We start from the raw sequence: 6,402 nt of genomic DNA on the forward strand, positions 1-6,402 counted from the left end.
AGTTGAGACACCAAGTTACAAACCCAACTATATCTTTCTTTATCTTCCTCCACCAGTAGTGTTGTCTCAAATCCTGATACATCTTCGCGGTACCCGGATGGATAGAATACCACGAGCTGTGGGCTTCCTCTAGAATCAACTCCCGAAGCCCATCTACATTGGGCATACATATCCGGCCCTACATCCTCAACACCCCATCATCTCTAATAGTCACATCTCTGGCATCATCATGTAGAACATTGTCCTTGAGGATGAGCAAATGAGGATCATCATACTGGCGCTATCTGATACGATCAAACAAGGAAGACCGAGAAACCACACAAGTTAAACCCCGAATGGGCTCCGAAATATTCAATCTCACTAGCTGGTTGGCCATCAACTGCAAGAGGTCTCTCACCAACATGAATGAATGCAAGACTGCCCATACTCATCGCCTTCCTACTCAAGGCATCGACCACTACATTGGCCTTTCCCGGATGATACAAAATGGTAATATCATAGTCCTTAAGCAACTCCAACCATCTACGCTGCCTCAAGTTGAGATCCTTTTATTTGAACAAGTGATGGAGGCTATGATGATCAGTAAACACCTCACAAGACACACCATAAAGATAATCTCTCCAAATATTCAACGCGTGACCAATAGAAGCCAACTCTAAATCGTGAATAGGATAGTTCTTTTCATGGAGCTTCAACTGGGGCGAAGTATAAGCAATCACTCTAGCCTCCTGCATCAAAACACATGCAATACTAATCCGAGAAGCATCATAATATACTAAATATGAACCAGAAGCTGATGGCAGAACTAACTCTGGAGATATGGTCAAGGTAGTCTTGTGCTTCTGAAAGCTCGTCTCACACTCGTCCGACCACCTGAAAGGAGCACCTTTTTGGGTCAATTTGGTCAAGTATGATGCAATAGAAGAGAAACCATGCACGAACCGACGGTAATAACCTGCCAAACCAAGAAAACTACGAATCTTTGTGGCTAAGGATGGTCTGGGCCAACTCTGGACCGCCTCTATATTCTTTGGATCAACCTAAATACCCTCACTGGACACCACGTGGCCCAAGAACGCCACTGAACTGAGCCAAAACTCACACCTTGAGAACTTAGCATAAAGTTTCTCCTTTCTCAACCGCTGCAATACAATCCACAAATGATGGGCATGCTCCTTCTGCTACGAGAATACACCAGGATATCATCAATGAATAAAATAACAAACGAGTCGAGATAAGGCTGGAACACACTGTTCATCATATGCATGAACGATGTTGGGGCATTAGTCAGCCTAAAAGACATTACAAGGAACTCATAATGATCATATCGGGTCCTGAAAGCTGTCTTAAGAATGTCTGAATCCCTAATTTTTAACGGGTGATACTCTGACCTGAGATCAATCTTGGAGAACACCCTCTCTCCCTGGTCAAATAAATCATCAGTTCACGGCAAAAGGATACTTGTTCTTAGTTGTGACTTTGTTCAACTGCCAGTAATCAATGCACATCCTCAAAGGGCCATCCTTCTTCTTTACAAACAAAACTGGTGCACCCTAAGGTGACACACTAGGTCTAATAAACCCCTTCTCAAGGAGTTCCTGAAGCTACTTATTCAACTCTTTCAACTCAGCGGGTGCCATAAGGTATGGAGGGATAAAATGGGCTGAGTGCCCTGATAAATAGGGATTTTGATACATTTTGCACTCCTTCATACTTGAGTTTTGATTAAAAATGTATACAAAAGAGTCCGAAAGGTTTACATGTTGTACTTGTTTGTAGGTTTTGGTCAACAAGGTGACAATTCGTCAAAACCAGCTCAAAAAGGAGTGAAACATGCACAAGTACCAAGAACAAGTCCAAGCACAAGTGCAAAAGGTCCACTGCGGCCGCACTCCATTTTGTGTGGTCCGCAGTGAAGAAGTTCAGAGAGGTGCTCATTTCATACATTCAAGCAATGCGGCCGCAAAGCATTTCATGTGGACCGCAACGGACTCACTGCGGCCGCACTCTATTTTGTGCGGTCCGCAATGACAGAGTTCAGAGAGATGAAAATTTTGAGGAAACAGTCGGTGCGGTCCGCAGTCTTTTTTGTGCGGACTGAAATAGAAGCCATTGCGATCGCGGTCCTTTTTGTGCGGACCGCGATGGCCAAGTTCAAAGACTAGAGTTCTAAACCCATAAGCCTCATTGCAGCCGCACTAGATTTTGCACGGTTTGCACTACCCCCGCTGGGGTATTTTTGTCCAGAAAATTCCGCCTATTATAAATAGTTTCTTTTCCCATTTTTAGGTCATCAGTTGTATTTTAAACTTCAGCTACGCTCGTGAATAGGTTTTCTTATTTTGAGTAATTTTAGAGTAGTTTTATCATTGAATCTTCAAGTATTAGCTTGTAATTAAATATTATGGGTTTTTCTTCATCTATTTATCAGTTTTCTTCTATTACCATGAGTAGCTAAACCCATTAGCTAGGGTTGTGGCTCAACCCTATTGTGGGTATTTGATGGGTCTTGTGTTTTAAGGCTTGAATGTCTATGGGTGTTTGATATTTGGACTGATTTATGGTTTCAATGTTGAATTAGTGGTTGCAAACACTAATTTTTGCCTATTTGACTTGGGTTCTTCTTAAAAAAGAGAACTTGAGTCTAGGAAAATTAGTCCAACAAGGAATTGGGGTGTATTCAAGAGATTGATAGCCGCAATTAAAGGATTAAACCTATAGATAGTAATACCCGACTTGAACCTAAATTGCTTGCACAAATTATCATACCCAATTGGTCTTGAGAAAGTCAATTAGGGCAAAATCACTCAAACTACCGATAGGTATAGAGTGAGAAGTTTAGTGCATTAGTTATATCATAATCCCCAATATGACAACCTCGCCTTAGACTTAAGAACCCGCCAAGTATCCACCTAGGATAAACTCACCTCCCTAGTGCCTTCTTAACTATTCAGACAACCTCTCAAATATCTTACTCTTAGCTTAATTTAGCATCTTATAGCATAAATTAGAAGTAATTCCAAAACCAACAATGATTAGAAGTGCAATTAAAAACAATCACACATCTCTAATTTAGATAGAAACTCAATTCCCATTTCTAGATCCCTGTGGAAATCAATCTTGACCTTTTCGGGTAAAAGCTGATTCGACCATTCTCGCTACTTTGTAGTAGTGCAGGGTTGGCTCCGATCACTTTTTGGCGCCATTTCCGGAGAGCTAACGGTTTTGGCTATCTATCTAAATAGTTTTGTGTATTATTTTTCTTTCCTTTTGTGTTACTAATTTGTGTGTGTCGCTAATTCAGGTACAAAATGGCGGCAAAAAACAACAATGACCCTCTTGGAAACGTGATTTTGGGGGAGGAGGTTGATGATATTGGTGAAGATGAGGTGACTCTAGTACCTCAAGCTCAAAGGAGAGGCCGCCAGGCCAATGATAATGTTCTAGAGCCTCCCACGCCACCTCCAAGAGTGGCTCCTTGAGTGTTTCCCAACCAAGGATATGTTAGTGCAATTGTCCCACCCCAGATTAGGATGGGCAATTTTCAAATTACAAATGTGATGTTGACATTGCTGGAGCAACGAGGGCATTTCACAGGCGCTGCCAATCAGAATGCTTACAAACATCTCAAGGGTTTCGTGGATACCTATTGGGGGAGCAAGCAAACTAATGTGTCAGAGGATGCACTTCGGTTGAGATTATTCCCTTTCTCATTTAGGGGGGAAGGTATTAGATTGGCTTGAGCGACTTCCCAACCATTCCATCACTACTTGGGATGAGTTGGAGGATAAGTTCATTGCAAAGTTTTTCTCATCGGGGCACATGGCAGCATTGAGAGATGAGATCTTAGCTTTCAAGCAGGAGCCTACCGAACCACTACATGAGATTTGAGAGCAATATCGAACCATGGTAAAGGAATGTCCCAACAACGATATGACTGAGGCAGTGATCCAACAGAATTTCTACCGGGGCATTAACACAACAAACCAGTGCATAGTGAACCAACTTGCTGGGGGCAATTTCATGAAGTTGTCTTATGATGAAGCTTGTAACATTCTTAACGAGACGGCTGACACATCCTCCACTTGGCAAAGTAAAGCCAATGTGTCACAGGGTCACCCCACGGTCACTCACTTGCACAAAGAGTTACATGACCATGGGCAGGCTATAGCAGAGCTGACAACAACAATGAACCAGCTAGCAAAGGCAGAGTTACAGCATGCTCAAAATCCGCGCCAAGTAAATGCTATGGAGGGTGTCAACATGCTAGTGAACAAAAGAAGACAAAGAAGTCAACAGAACCAAGGGAGTTCGGATCAATATGACAATGATTGTAGTGGATTTCAAGATGATGGTTATGATGGGCAGAATGAAGAAGTTCAATATGTGAACAATTATCAGGGCCAAAGGGGCAATTCTTCCAACCAACAATAATGGATACCCCAAGGCACTTGGGGTAATCAACAACAACAAGGGAATAGTAATTGGGGAACAACAACCAAAATTCCAATTGGGGAAATCAGAGCAATCGGGGTAATTGGAATGGCAACAACAATCAGGGAGGTTGGAACAATGGCAATCAAGGGAATCGGGGGAAAGGATTTCAAAGGCCCCCAATGTACCGACAATCGAACAATCCACCCCCATTTTCATCCCAAAGTTTTAGTTCTTCTAACAACGAAATGGGGAGAATTGAAATGATGTTTGAACAAATGATGAAAAAGAATTCGGACTCTGATGCTTAGTTGGCTTCCCACAATACTTCAATCAGAAATTTGGAGGTTCAGTTAGGCCATATCTCTCAATCCTTGAATACTCGTCCTAAGGGGGCTCTACCAAGTGATACGGTAGTTAACCCGAAGGGTGGGAACAATCATGTTATGGTGGTAACTACAAGAAGTGAAAGAGGCGGTGATGTGAATGCCTCCAAGCAAAAAGCAATTTTGAGTGATGAAGTTGAGTTGCAAGAAGATAAGATTCCTACGGTGGTTGAAAATATAATTGATGAGAATGTGAATGAGGAAGTGAGGATTGATATTCATGATACCGGGGTGGAGACTCAGAATGATGTAAACCCATCTAGGGAACACGTAATAGACATACTAGAAATGGTTGTGCCTAAAGTCAAGGCTTCTTTGCCAAAGCCACCTCCACCTTATCCCCAAAGGCTCGCGAAGTAGAAATGAGAATCAATTTAAAAAGTTTATTAACATGATGAAGAGCTTATCCATTTATGCGCCTTTGGTGGAGGCTCTAGAACTAATGTCGGGCTATGCTAAATTCATGAAAGATTTGGTGACAAAAAAAAAGATCCATGGATTATGAAACTATCAAGATGACCCATCAAGTTAGTGAAATAGTTCACTCAATGGCCCCGAAGCTAGAAGATCCCGGTGCTTTCACCATTCCTTGCACCATTGGGAGTGCGGACATTGCTAAAGCTCTATGTGATTTGGGGGCGAGTATCAACTTGATGCCCTACTCAGTTTTTAAAACTTTGGGTATTGGTCAACTGAGGCCGATTTCCATGAGATTGCAAATGGCGGATAGAACTATGAAGAGACCATTAGGTATTATTGATGATGTTCTTGTCCGGGTGGACAAATTTATCCTGCCAGCTGATTTTGTGATCATAGATTGTGAGTTAGATTATGAGGTTCTAATCATATTGGGAAGACCTTTCCTTGCTACTGGGAAGACTTTAGTTGATATGGAAGCAGGGGAACTCACCTTCCGGGTGGGTGATGAGAAAGTGGTCTTTCATGTGTGCAAATCAATGAAGCAACCCAACAGTTTTGAGGTGTGCTCTTTTGTGGACCTTGTTACAGCAGTGATAGTTGATGATACTAGTGCAATGATCAATGTGGAGGACCATCTAGAGGTCGTATTGTTGAATATTGATGTAAATGAAGCTGAGGGCCAAGTGGAGTGCGTGAATGTTTTACATGGAATGGGCTTTTACTCTTATGAGCCTAGGAAACTCTCTTTGGATCTTGAGAATAGGAAAAATTCCACTAACAAAACCTTCAATCGAGGAACCTCCGGTGTTGGAGTTGAAGCCATTGCATCCACACCTCAGGTATGAATTCTTAGGCCCTAGTTCAACTTTACCAGTTATTCTTTCCTCTTGTCTTACTAACATGCAGGTTGACGCCACATTGGCAGTGCTTTAAAAGAGGAAGAAGGAAATTGGATGGACCTTAGCTGATATTCGGGGGATTAGCCCCGCATTCTGTATGCACAAGATTATTCTGGAAGATGATGCAAAGCCTTCCTTGGAACATAAAAAGAGGTTGAACGAGGTAATGCAAGAAGTTGTGAAAAGGAGGTGATCAAGTGGTTGGATGCCGGGGTTGTGTACCCCATCTCTGATAGCTCTTGGACTTCGCCGGTGCAATGTGT

This window comes from Nicotiana sylvestris, chromosome 12, assembly GCF_000393655.2.
Source record: "Nicotiana sylvestris chromosome 12, ASM39365v2, whole genome shotgun sequence".
NCBI classification, from domain to species: Eukaryota; Viridiplantae; Streptophyta; class Magnoliopsida; order Solanales; family Solanaceae; genus Nicotiana; species Nicotiana sylvestris.